This window comes from Zea mays, chromosome 6, assembly GCF_902167145.1.
Source record: "Zea mays cultivar B73 chromosome 6, Zm-B73-REFERENCE-NAM-5.0, whole genome shotgun sequence".
NCBI classification, from domain to species: Eukaryota; Viridiplantae; Streptophyta; class Magnoliopsida; order Poales; family Poaceae; genus Zea; species Zea mays.
The window spans coordinates 147,415,841-147,430,315 of record NC_050101.1 but is presented as its reverse complement, the minus strand read 5'-3'; the positions used below and the strand labels follow the sequence as shown (position 1 = coordinate 147,430,315).

At 47.6% G+C, this 14,475-nt stretch overlaps 1 pseudogene; it reads left to right on the top strand.

The window, feature by feature from the left end:
- LOC103631474 (nicotianamine synthase 9-like) overlaps positions 1–3,658 on the top strand; it is a 44,388-nt pseudogene extending 40,730 nt beyond the window's left edge.
- The last annotated feature ends 10,817 nt before the right edge of the window (positions 3,659–14,475 follow it).

Genomic DNA, 14,475 nt, shown 5'->3' with positions numbered 1-14,475 from the left:
AAGAGAAATGTTCAATTCTTCAATCTTAGCAAGCAAATCATCATTATCGTTTTTAAGATTGGGAATTGAAACATTACAAGCAATAGAATCAACCTTAGCTAACAAATTAGCATTCTCATTTCTAAGGTTGTCTATAGTCTCATGGCAAGTGCTTAGCTCACTAGATAGTTTTTCACATTTTTCAACTTCTAGAGCATAAGCATTTTTAACTTTAACATGCTTTTTGTTTTCCTTGATTAGGAAGTCCTCTTAGGAGTCCAAGAGATCATCCTTCTCATGGATGGCACTAATTAATTCATTTAATTTCTCTTTTTGTTGCATGTTTAAGTTGGCAAAAAGAGTATGCAAATTATCTTCCTCATCACTAGCATTATCATCGCTAGAAGACTCATATCTAGTGGAGGATTTGGATTTAACCTTCTTTTTGCCGTCCTTTGCCATGAGGCACTTGTGGCCGAAAGAGAAGTCCCTTGGTGACGGCGATGTTGGCGGCGTCCTCGTCGTCGGAGGAGTCGCTAGAGCTTTCGTCGGAGTCCCACTCGCGACAAACATGGGCATCGCCGCCCTTCTTCTTGTAGTACCTCTTCTTCTCCTTTCTTCTTCCCTTCTTGTCGTCGCCCCTGTCACTGTCACTAGAAATAGGACATTTTTCTATAAAGTGACCGGGCTTACCACACTTGTAGCAAACCTTCTTGGAGCGGGGCTTGTAATCTTTCCCCCTCCTTTGCTTGAGGATTTGGCGGAAGCTTTTGATGACAAGCGCCATTTCCTCGTTGTCGAGCTTGGAGGCGTCGATGGGTGTTCTACTTGGTGTAGACTCCTCCTTCTTCTCCTCCGTCGCCTTGAATGCAACCGGTTGCGCTTCGGACGTGGAGGGACCGTCAAGCTCGTTGATCTTCCGTGAGCCCTTGATCATAAACTCAAAGCTCACAAAATTCCCGATTACTTCCTCGGGAGTCATTAGTGTATATCTAGGATTACCACGAATTAATTGTACTTGAGTAGGGTTAAGGAAAATAAGTGATCTTAGAATAACCTTAACCACCTCGTGGTCATCCCATTTCTTGCTCCCGAGGTTGCGCACTTGATTCACTAAGGTTTTGAGCCGGTTGTACATGTCTTGAGGCTCCTCCCCTTGGCGAAGACGGAAGCGACCGAGCTCCCCCTCGATCGTTTCCCGCTTGGTGATCTTGGTTAGTTCATCACCCTCGTGCGCGGTCTTGAGTACGTCCCAAACTTCCTTGGTGCTCTTTAATCCTTGCACCTTGTTGTACTCCTCTCGACTTAGAGAGGCGAGGAGTATTGTTGTGGCTTGGGAGTTGAAGTGCTCGATTTGGGCCACCTCGTCCTCATCAAAATCCTCATCCCCTACGGATGGTACCTGTACACCAAACTCAACAACATCCCATATACTTTTGTGGAGTGAGGTTAGATGAAATCGCATTAAATCACTCCACCTTGCATAATCTTCACCATCAAAAGTTGGTGGTTTGCCTAATGGGACGGAAAGTAAAGGCGTATGTTTAGGAATGCGAGGATAGCGTAAGGGGATCTTACTAAACTTCTTGCGCTTATGGCGCTTAGAAGTTACGGAGGGCGCGTCGGAGCCGGAGGTGGAAGGTGATGAAGTATCGGTCTCGTAGTAGACCACCTTCCTCATCTTCTTTTTCTTGTCGCCACTCCGATGCGACTTGTGGGAAGAGGCTTTCTTCTCCTTCCCTTTCCCCTTTTTGCGGGACTCTTCCGATGAAGTCTTCCCGTGGCTTCTAGTGGGCTTTTCGCCGGTCTCCATCTCCTTCTTGGCGTGTTCTCCCGACATCACTTCGAGCGGTTAGGCTCTAATGAAGCACCGGACTCTGATACCAATTGAAAGTCGCCTTGAGGGGGGGGGGTGAATAGGGCGAAACTGAAATTTACAAAGTTAATCACAACTACAAGCCGAGTTAGCGTTAGAAATATAATCGAGTCCGAAAGAGAGGGTGCAAAACAAATCGCAAGCGAATAAAAGAGTGTGACACGTGGATTTGTTTTACCGAGGTTCGGTTCTTGCAAACCTACTCCCCATTGAGGTGGTCACAAAGACCGGGTCTCTTTCAACCCTTTCCCTCTCTCAAACGGTCCCTCGGACCGAGTGAGCTTCTTCTTTTCAAACACTTGGAACACAAAGTTCCCGCAAGGACCACCACACAATTGGTGTCTCTTGCCTCAATTACAAGTGAGTTTGATCTTAAGAAAGATTGAGAAAGAAAAGAAGCAATCCAAGCGCAAGAGCTCAAAAGAACACAACAAATCACTCTCACTTAACACTAAAGCTTTTGTGGAATTGGGAGAGGATTTGATCACTTGGGTGTGTCTTGTATTGAATGCCTAGCTCTTGTAAGTGGTTGTAAGTGTGAAAACTTAGATGACTAGAATGTGGGGTGGTTGGGGTTATTTATAACCCCAACCACCAAACTAGCCGTTTGGTGGAGGCTGTCTGTCGCATGGTGCACCGGACAGTGTCCGGTGCGCCAGCCACGTCACCAGGTCGTTGGGTTCCGACCGTTGGAGCTCTGACTGCTGGGCCCGCCTGGATGTCCGGTGGCGCACCAGACATGTCCTGTAGAGTGTCCGGTGCGCCACTTCGCGCGTGCCTGACTTCTGCGCGCTCTGGCGCGCATTTAATGCTTCTGCAGGTGACCGTTGGCGCGAAGTAGCCATTGCTCCGCTGGCTCACCGGACAGTCCGGTGTGCACCGGACATGTCCGGTGAATTATAGCGGAGCGAATTCCCGAAGCTGGCGAGTTTAGAGTCGCTCTCCACTGGAGCACCGGACACTGTCCGGTGTATACCGGACAGTCCGGTGAATTATAGTGGAGCGCCTCTGGATTTTCCCGAAGGTGAGGAGTTCAGCGTGAAGTCCCCTGGTGCACCGGACACTGTCCGGTGGCAAACCAGACAGTTCGGTGGCACACCAGACTGTCCGGTGTGCTAGACCAGGGTGCCTTCGGTTAACCCTTGCTCTCTTTGTTGAACCCAATTCTTGGTCTTATTATTGGCTAAGTGTGAACCTTTGGCACCTGTATAACTTATACGCTAGAGCAAACTAGTTAGTCCAATTATTTGTGTTGGGCAAATCAACCACCAAAATCATTTAGGAAATAGGTGTAAGCCTAATTCCCTTTCACGCGCCACGTCCCGGGCCCACCCCCCTCCCGCGTCGCCTTCGTCGGCTCCGGTTCGCTCCCGCTCAGCTCCCTCGTGCTCGCCTCACGCCACCTCCCCGTCGCCGCCTTCGACAACTACGACATCTGCGGGGACGCCAACGACCGCGTGTGCCGACGCCGCGCTCGCCGCGCGCATGGCGTTCCGCACCTCCGACGTCGCCCACGTCACCCGGGAACTGGCCGCCTACGACGTCGTCTTCCTGGCGGCGCTCGTGGGCATGGCCGCCGAGGAGAAGGCGCGCGTCGTTGAGCACCTCGGGTGGCACATGGCGCCCGACGCCGCGCTGGTGGTGCGGAGCGCGCACGACGCGTGCGGCTTCCTGTACCCCGTGGTTGACCCCGAGGAGATCCGCTGCGACGGCTTCGACGTGCTCGCCTTGCACAGTAGAGCTCTCGGTCGGACCCGATCCTTCCAAGCTAACCCTCCCACGTTCCTCTCCCTTCCAAGCTAACCCTCCCACGTCGCCCCTTCCGTCGCTTTGCCCACCGGAGCCGCCACCGAACCTAGAGTGCGCCTTCCCTGGCCGATGTCTCCCACGCGCCTGCTCGGCTACGCCGGAGTGCGTCGATCCTAGTCGCTCCGGGAAGGAGCTACACGTGGCGCATATTTACTCTGTGCTCCCCGCCGAGATGCAACACCTGAAAGAGAAATAGGCTTACACCTTTTCCTATATGAATTTTGGTGGTTGAATTGCCCAACACAAATTAATTGGACTAACTAGTTTGCTCTAGATTATGAGTTCTACAGGTGCCAAAGGTTCAACACAAACCAATAAAAGTCCAAGAAAGGGTGCAAATAAAAAGAGCAAAAGACAACCCAAAGGCAGCCCTGGTCTGGCGCACCGGACTGTCCGGTGTGCCACCAGACAGTGTCCGGTGTGCCAGGGAGCTCAACTCCAATCTTGCCACCTTCGGAAATTCAGGGGGCCGCTCCGCTATAATTCAACGGACTGTCCGGTGCACCAAGAGGAGCAACGACTCCAAGCGCTAACGGTCGTCTGCAACGACTACAATGAACAGGAACAGTGCCGACTGCGCGCGCAGAGTCAGAGCAGGCGTCAGAAGGCGCACCGAACAGTGAATAGTGACTGTCAGGTGGCCCCATTGCGAGAAGCTCCAACGGTCAGAACCCAACGGCTTGGTGACATGGCTGACGCACCGGATTGTCCGGTACACCATACGACAGAAGCCCTCACCAACGGTTCTTTTGGTGGTTGGGGCTATAAATACCCCCAACCACCACACTTCAATGCATCCAAGTTTTCAGCCTTCAAACCTCATACAAGAGCTCTAGACTTCATTCCAAAACACAAACAAAGAGATCAAATCCTCTCCCAAGTCCAAAGATCATTCCAATCAAATAGTGACTAGTGAGAGAGACAATTGTGTTCATTTGAGTTCTTGCGTTTGGATTGCTTTTCTTCTTCATTCTTTCTTGTTTCCAACTCAATTGTAATAAAGGCAAGAGGAACCAATTGTGTGGTGGTCCTTGTGGGGACTTAGTGTCCCGATTGATTGAGAAGAGAAGCTCACTCGGTCTAGGTGACCGTTTGAGAGAGGGAAAGGGTTGAAAGAGACCCGGTCTTTGTGACCACCTCAACGGGGAGTAGGTTTGCAAGAACCGAACCTCGGTAAAACAAATCACCGTGTCATCCGCTCTTATTTGCTTGTGATTTGTTTTCGCCCTCTCTTTCGGACTCGTTCATATTTCTAACGCTAACCCCAGCTTGTAGTTGTGCTTAAACTTTATAAATTTTAGATTTGCCTATTCACCCCCCTCTAGGCGACTTTCAATTGGTATCAGAGCCTGGTACTTTATTAGAGCCTAACCGCTCGAAGTGATGTCGGGAGCATCCGCCAAGAGGGAGATCGGGACCGGCGACAAGTCCGCAAGCTCGGGGAGAACGCACTCAAGGGAGTCAGCCCACAAGCACAAGGAGGAATCCTCTTCCTCCATCAAGTCTCAACGGAAGGGTGACAAGAAGAAGAAGATGAAGAAAGTGGTCTACTACGAGACCGACTCTTCGTCACCCTCCACCTCCGGCTCGGAATCGGCATCCGTCACTTCTAAGCACCATGAGCGCAAAAAGTATAGTAAGATGCCCCTTCGCTATCCTCGTATTTCAAAATGCACTCCATTACTTTCCGTCCCATTAGGCAAACCACCTATGTTTGATGGTGAAGATTATTCTATGTGGAGTGATAAAATGAGGCGTCACCTAACCTCACTCCACAAAAGTATATGAGATATTGTTGAGTATGGAGCGCAGGTACCAAAGAAGGGGGACACAGATTATGATTCGGAGGAGGTCGAACAAATCCAACACTTCAACTCCCAAGCCACTACTATACTCCTCGCCTCTCTAAGTCGAGAGGAGTATAATAAGGTGCAAGGGTTGAAGAGCGCAAAGGAGATTTGTGACGTGCTCAAGACCGCACACGAAGGAGACGAGGTGACCAAGATCACCAAGCGGGAGACGATCGAGGGGGAGCTCGGTCGCTTCATGCTTCACCAAGGGGAGGAGCCACAAGCCATGTACAACCGGCTCAAGACCTTGGTGAACCAAGTGGCAACCTCGGGAGCACCAAATGGGATGACCATGAAATGGTCAAGGTTATTATTAGATCACTCGTTTTTCTTAACCCTACACAAGTTCAATTAATTCGTGGTGATCCAAGGTATAAACTAATGTCTCCCGAGGAAGTGATAGAAAAATTTGTGAGCTTTGAATTGATGATCAAAGGCTCCAAGAAAATCATCGAGCAAGGCGCCACCTCAACACCCAAGGTGCAACCCGTCGCATTCAAGGCGACGGAAGAAGAAAAGAAGGACTCTACACCAAGTAGGATCCCCATCGACGCCTCCAAGCTCGACAACGAGGAAATGGCGCTCATCATCAAGAGCTTCCGCCAAATCCTCAAGCAAAGGAGGGGGAAGGATTACAAACCCCGCTCCAAGAAGGTTTGCTACAAATGTGGTAAGCCCGGTCATTTCATTGCAAAATGTCCTATTTAAAGTGATAGTGACAGGGGTGACGACAAGAAGGGAAAGAAGAAAGAAAAGAAGAGGTACTACAAGAAGAAGGGCGGCGATGCCCATGTTTGCTGGGAGTGGGACTCCGACGAGAGCTCCACCGACTCCTCCTCCGACGAGGATGCCGCAAACATCGCCGTCACCAAAGGGCTTCTCTTCCCCAACGTCGGCCACAAGTGCCTCATGGCAAAGGACGGCAAGAAGAAGAAGGTAAAATCAAAATCCTTCACTAAGTATGCAACCTCTAGTGATGAGGATAATTCTAGTGATGATGAGGATAACTTGCTCACTCTTTTTGCCAATCTTAACATGCAACAAAAGAAGAAATTAAATGAACTGATTAGTGCTATTCATGAGAAGGATGAACTCTTGGATAGCCAAGAGGACTTCCTTATTAAGGAAAACAAAAAGCATGTTAAGACTAAAAATGTTTATGCTTAGGAGGTAGAGAAAAATGAAAAATTAACTAGTGAGCTTAGCACTTGCCATGACACTATTTCTAACCTTAGATTTGAAAATGATAAATTGATTGCTAAGGTTGAGAAATTAAATGTTAGTGATGATTCTCTTGTCAACCTTAGAAATGATAATGCTAATTTGATTGCTAAGATTGACAAATTGAATGCATCCCTCTCTAGCCTTAAAATTGAGAATGAAAAATTAATTGCTAAGGCTAAAGATTTAAATGTTTGCAATGCTTCTATTTCCAATCTTAGAGATGAGAATGCTAATTTACATGCTAAGATTGTTGAATTAAATACTTGCAAACCCTCTACATCTACCGTTGAGCATGTTACTATTTGCACTAGATGTAGAGACATTAATGTTGATGCTATTTATGATCACCTAGCTTTAATTAAACAACAAAATGATCACATAGCTCAGCTTAGTGCCAAAATTAATGAGCATGACTTAGAAAATGAAAAATTTAAATTTGCTAGAGGCATGCTCTATAGTGGGAGACGCCCTGGCATTAAGGATGGCATTGGCTTCCAACAAGGAGGCAATGTCAAACTCAATGCCCCTAAGAAATTGTCCAACTTTGTTAAGGACAAGGCTCCCATGGTTTAGGATAACGAGGGTTACATTTTATACCCTGTCGGTTATCCCGAACACAAAATTAGGAGAATTCACTCTAGGAAGTCTCACTCTGGCCCTAATCATGCTTTTATGTATAAGAGTGAGGCATCTAGTTCTAGGCAATCAACCCATGCTAAATTGCCTAAGAAGAAAACTCCTATTGCATCAAATGAACCTAATATTTCATTTAAGACTTTTGATGCATCTTATGTGCTCACTAACAAATCAGGCAAAATAGTTGCCAAATATGTTGGGGGCAAACACAAGGGCTCCAAGACTTGTGTTTGGGTACCCAAGGTGCTTGTTTCTAATGTCAAAGGACCCAAGACCATTTGGGTACCTAAGAACAAGGCCTAAACTTGTTTTGTAGGTTTATGCATCCGGGGGCTCAAGTTGGATAATTGATAGCGGGTGCACAAACCACATGACTGGGGAGAAAAGGATGTTCTCCTCCTACGAGAAAAACCAAGATCCCCAAAGAGCTATCACATTCGGGGATGGAAATCAAGGTTTGGTCAAAGGACTTGGTAAAGTTGCTATATCACCTGACCATTCTATTTCTAATGTTTTTCTTGTAGACTCTTTAGATTACAATTTGCTTTCTGTTTCTCAATTATGCAAAATGGGCTACAATTGTCTTTTTAACAGATTTAGGTGTTACTGTCTTTAGAAGAAGTGATGATTCAGTAGCATTCAAGGGAGTGCTAGAGGGTCAGCTATAGTTAGTTGACTTTAATAGAGCTGAACTCGACACTTGCTTAATTGCTAAGACTAACATGGGTTGGCTCTGGCATCGCCGACTAGCCCATGTTGGGATGAAGAATCTTCATAAGCTTCTAAAGGGAGAGCACATTTTGGGACTAACCAATGTTCATTTTGAGAAAGACAGGGTTTGTAGCGCATGTCAAGCAGGGAAGCAAGTTGGTGTTCATCATCCACACAAGAACATCATGACGTCCGACATGCCGCTTGAGCTACTCCATATGGACCTATTCGGCCCGATAGCTTACATAAGCATCGGTGGGAGTAAGTATTGTCTTGTAATTGTGGATGATTATTCTCGCTTCACTTGGGTGTTCTTTTTGCAAGAAAAATCTCAAACCCAAGAGACTCTAAAGGGATTCTTGAGACGAGCTCAAAATGAGTTCGGCTTAAGGATAAAAAAGATTAGAAGCGGCAACAGGACGGAGTTCAAGAATTCACAAATTGAAGGCTTCCTTGAGGATGAGGGCATCAAGCATGAGTTCTCTTCTCCCTACACGCCACAACAAAATGGTGTAGTGGAGAGGAAGAATAGAACTCTACTTGACATGGCGAGGACCATGCTTGATGAGTACAAGACTTCGGACCGGTTTTGGGCAGAAGCAATCAACACCGCTTGCTACGCCATCAACCGTCTCTACCTTCACCGAATCCTCAAGAAGACATCATATGAACTCCGAACTGGTAAAAAGCCAAATGTTTCATATTTTAGAGTCTTTGGTAGCAAATGTTTTATTCTTGTTAAAAGAGGTAGAAAATCTAAATTTGCTCCCAAGGCTGTAGAAGGCTTTTTACTAGGATATGATTCAAACACAAGGGCATATAGAGTCTTTAACAAGTCCACTGGACTAGTTAAAGTTTCTTGTGACATTGTGTTTGATGAGACTAACGGTTCTCAAGTAGAGCAAGTTGATCTTGATGAGCTAGATGATGAAGAGGCTCAGTGCGTCGCGCTAAGGAACATGTCCATTAGGGATGTGTGTCCTAAGGAATCCGAAGAGCCTCCACAAGCACAAGATCAACCATCTTCCTCCATGCAAGCATCTCCACCAACTCAAGATGAAGATCAAGCTCAAGATGATGAAAATGAGGCTCAAGAGGAGGACAATGATCAAGGGGGAGATGCTAATGATCAATACAAGGAAGATGATGACGGTCCAAGACCGCCACACCCAAGAGTCCACCAAGCAATCCAACGAGATCACCCGTGAACACCATCCTCGGCGATATTCATAAGGGGGTAACCATTCGATCTCGTGTTGCTCATTTTTGTGAACATTACTCTTTTATTTCCTCTATTGAGCCACACAGGGTAGAGGAGGCACTTCAATATTCGGATTGGGTGCTGGCGATGCAAGAGGAGCTCAACAACTTCACGAGGAATGAGGTATGGCATTTAGTTCCACGTCCTAACCAAAATGTTGTAGGAACCAAGTGGGTCTTCCGCAACAAACAAGATGAGCATGGTGTGGTGACAAGGAACAAAGCCCGACTTGTGGCCAAGGGTTATTCACAAGTCGAAGGTTTGGATTTCGGTAAAACCTATGCACCCATAGCTAGGCTTGAGTCAATTCGTATATTACTTGCCTATGCTCCTTACCATGGCTTTAAGCTTTACCAAATGGACGTGAAAAGTGCCTTCCTCAATGGACCAATCAAGGAGGAGGTCTATGTTGAGCAACCCCCCGGCTTTGAAGATAGTGAGTACCCTAACCATGTGTATAAACTCTCTAAGGCGCTTTATGGGCTCATGCAAGCCCCAAGAGCATGGTATGAATGCCTAAGAGATTTTTCTTATCGCTAATGGCTTCAAAGTCGGAAAAGCCGATCCTACACTCTTTACTAAAACAATTGCAAATGATTTGTTTGTATGCCAAATTTATGTTGATGATATCATATTTGGGTTTACTAACAAATCTACTTGTGAAGAGTTTAGTAGGATCATGGTACAAAAATTCAAGATGTCAATGATGGGGGAGTTGAAGTATTTTCTAGGCTTTCAAGTTAAGCAACTCCAAGAGGGCACCTTCATTTGCCAAACGAAGTACATTCAAGACATTCTTGCAAAGTTTGGGATGAAGGATGCCAAGCCCATCAAGACACCCATGGGAACCAATGGGCTCGACCTCGACACGGGAGGTAAATCCGTAGATCAAAAGGTATACCGGTCAATGATAGGATCTTTACTCTATTTATGTGCTTCACGACCGGATATTATGCTTTCCGTATGCATGTGTGCAAGATTCCAAGCCAATCCTAAGGAAGTTCACCTTAGGGCCGTGAAACGAATCTTGAGATATTTAGTTTATACTCCTAAGTTTGGCCTTTGGTACCCTAGGGGATCCACTTTTGATTTAATTGGTTATTCGGATGCTGATTGGACAGGGTGTAAGATTGATAGAAAGAGCACATCAGGGACTTGCCAGTTTTTGGGAAGATCTCTGGTGTCTTGGGCTTCTAAGAAACAAAATTATGTAGCTCTTTCTACCGCCGAAGCCGAGTATATTGCCGCAGGCCATTGTTGCGTGCAATTGCTTTGGATGAGGCAAACCCTTAGGGATTATGGTTACAAATTAACCAAAGTCCCTCTCCTATGTGATAATGAGAGTGCAATCCGCATGGCGGATAATCCCGTTGAGCACAGCCGCACTAAGCACATAGCCATTCGATATCACTTTTTGAGGGATCACCAACAACGGGGGGATATCGAGATTGCTTATATTAACACCAAAGAACAATTAGTCGATATCTTTACCAAGCCACTAGATGAGAAAACATTTACCAAACTTAGGCATGAGCTAAATATTATTGATTCTAGGAATTTTGATTGATATTTTGCACATAGCTTATCTATATACCTTTGATCATATCTCTTTCATGTGCTATGACTAATGTGTTTTCAAGTGAATATTATGCTAAGTCATAGATTGAAAGGGAAATGGAGTCCTCGGCGAAGACAAAAGGCTTCCACTCCACTCCATCGAATTATTCATCCTTCGCCGTCGCTCTACAATGCTCTCCAATTTGGTATAATCTTCACTCCTATATTATTTACCAAAGAGGGAGAACGTTTGAAAAAGGGCTTATATTTCACTCACAAGTATCCGTTTTTGGAGATTCATGCCAAAGGGGGAGAAAGTATTAGCCCAAAGCAAAAGGACCGCACCACCACCAAATTTCAAAAATTTGTAGTCTTTCAATTTGTATTAAAGAAGTTTTTTTAGATTTTCAAATTGATATCTTATTTTTGATATAATTTCAAATTGGTATACGCTCTTCAAAATTAATATCAAAAACCCTCTTGAACACTAAGAGGAGGATTTCATTAAGGGGGAGTTTTGTTTAGTTAAAGGAAAAGCATTTGAAACAGGGGGAGAAAATTTCAAATCTTGAAAATGCTTTCCAAAATATTATTCATATACCTTTTACTATTTGCAAAAGATTTTGAAAAAGAATTTCCAAAACATTGCAAAACAAAACAAGTGGTGCAAGCGTGGTCCAAAATTTTAAATAAGAAGAAAGCCATCCATGCATATCTAGTAGAAATAATTATTGGTTTCATTCCAAGCAGTCTTTGCATTTACCTTATGCAAACTAGTTCAATTCTGCACTTTTATATTTGTTTTAGTTTGTGTTGGCATCAATCACAAAAAAGGGGGAGATTGAAAGGGAAATAGGCTTACACCTTTTCCTATATGAATTTTGGTGGTTGAATTGCCCAACACAAATTAATTGGACTAACTAGTTTGCTCTAGATAATGAGTTCTACAGGTACCAAAGGTTCAACACAAACCAATAAAAGTCCAAGAAAGGGTTCAAATAAAAAGAGCAAAAGACAACCCAAAGGCAGCCCTGGTCTGGCGCACCGGACTGTCCGGTGCACCACCGGACAGTGTCTGGTGTGCCAGGGAGCTCAACTCCAAACTTGCCACCTTCGGGAATTCAGGGAGGCCGCTCCGCTATAATTCACCGGACTGTCCGGTGCACCAAGCGGAGCAACGGCTCCAAGCGCCAACGGTCGTCTGCAACGGCTACAGTGAACAGGAACAGTGCCGACTGCGCGCGCAGAGTCAGAGCAGGCGTCAGAAGGCGCACTGGACAGTGAATAGTGACTGTCCGGTGCACCACCGGACTGTCCGGTGGCCCCGTTGTTAGAAGCTCCAATGGTCGGAACCCAACGACTTGGTGATGTGGCTGGCGCACCGGACAGTGTCCGGTGGCGCACCGAACTGTCCGGTGCGCCATACGACAGAAGCCCTCACCAACGGTTCTTTTGGTGGTTAGGGCTATAAATACCCCCCAACCACCAATGCATCCAAGTTTTCAGCCTTCAAACCTCATACAAGAGCTCTAGACTTCATTCCAAAACACAAACAAAGAGATCAAATCCTCTCCCAAGTCTAAAGATCATTCCAATCAAATGTGACTAGTGAGAGAGACAATTGTGTTCATTTGAGTTCTTGCACTTGGATTGCTTTTCTTCTTCATTCTTTCTTGTTTCCAACTCAATTGTAATCAAGGCAAGAGACACCAATTGTGTGGTAACCCTTGTGGGGACTTAGTGTCCCAATTGATTGAGAAGAGAAGCTCACTCGGTCTAGGTGACCGTTTGAGAGAGGGAAAGGGTTGAAAGAGACCCGGTCTTTGTGACCACCTCAACGGGGAGTAGGTTTGCAAGAACCGAACCTCGGTAAAACAAATCACCGTGTCATCCGCTCTTATTTGCTTGTGATTTGTTTTCGCCCTCTCTTTCGGGCTCGTTCATATTTCTAACGCTAACCCTAGATTGTAGTTGTGCTTAAACTTTATAAATTTCAGATTTGCCTATTCACCCCCCTCTCTAGGTGACTTTCAGCGCCACCGCCTCACGCGTGCCAAGGTCGTCGCGCTCATGGTCATGGCCAGCTCGACGCTCGTCAATGTTGTCACGGTCGCCCACCATCCTCACCCTTCCGCCGTCGCTGGCGTTGCTCGTGTTCTCGGCCCCGAGGAGGTGTACGCGGCAATATTATTTTCCTTCTTATTTTATTTATCCTCTACATTCACTTCCTATTTGTTGCTTAATGATTAAGCGCTTGAATTTGGTGCATGACCACGCTCTCTGGTTATTTTGATGGTTAACCTCTTCAATTTAATTTCTGATGAGTAATTTCATTAGTATGATCATACTGACTTGCAGAGCAGACCTTCAAATGAATGCCTTTTTTCTCTGTTTACAAGGTTTCATGTTTGAGTCAGATTCAGCTTGGGATAAAAAGGATTTGGTCTCACTGTAACGCCCTGAATTTGGGGGTAGAATTTTTTCTTCTTTTCTCTCACCAAATTCGGGCGTTACTCTCTTTTCTCTTTCCCCGTTTGCTCCTTCTTCCCAATTTCAAACCAGTATAGCGGCAGGTGTCCGTGTCATGTATAAACCAAAACCTAAGTGTCATGGGTGTTGCATCATGCCGAAGCACATTTCTTTGTCTGATGTTGAGTGTTCGTCTCGTTCCGTTCCGGATTTCGGTTCGCGAATTAATTCCGTTTAGTGGTCCGCGCTCGTCGTGGGTTTTCAATCCGCGAAGTGGCTCGACCCAATCTAGTCCAGCCCAGCCCAGCCGGCCCGGCCCGCCCCGGCCTGCGCGCCCCTGGCGCCCAAACCCCCCATGCGCCCCCCTCCCCTCTCTCTCTCATTTGGATCTCCCGCGCAACAACCTCTCCTCTCCCTCTTCCACCTCTCTCTCCCCGTGGTGCCCTAGGATTTGGAGACGGCGATCACCGGATTTTGGACCCCGAGGTGAGCTCCCCTCCCCTTCCCTTCTCTCTCTCTCTCTCTCCCTCCTCTTCTTCCCCCCGCGCGCGCCCTTTTTTTCCCCTGCTCGCGCCCCCCTGCCCGCCCCTACTCGCCGGCGGCGGCGCCCGCCCCTCCCCCGGCCGCGGCGGCGCTCCCCGCCCCTGCCCGGCCCGCGCGGCGGCGCTCCCCGCACCTGCCCGCCCGCGGCGGCGGTGCTCCCCGCCCCCTGCCCGCCCGCGCGGCGCTCCCCGCCCCCTCCCCGGCGCGGCGGCGCCCGCCCGTCCCGGCCCCGTGGCGGCGCCCGCCCGCCCCGCCCCTCCCCTGCTCGCGCGCAGCGCGACCCCCGCCCCTGCTCGCCGGTGCGCGGCCCCGGCCGGCCCAGCCGCCCCTGGCCGGTTCAACCGCCCCGGCCCCGGCCCGGTCGCCCTGCCCCCGTCCCGGCCCCGCCCGACCGTGTCCCCGCTCGCCCGCGCTCGCGGTGATTATTTGTTAATTAGCGTGTTGCGTTGCGCGCTTCGCCGCGCGACGGATTTGTCTAATTTCATATTCTATCTTGTGTTGCGCCGTGCGCTTCGCCGCGCGACGATCCATTTTTGTTTCAGGTTGTTTAAGGTGTAACG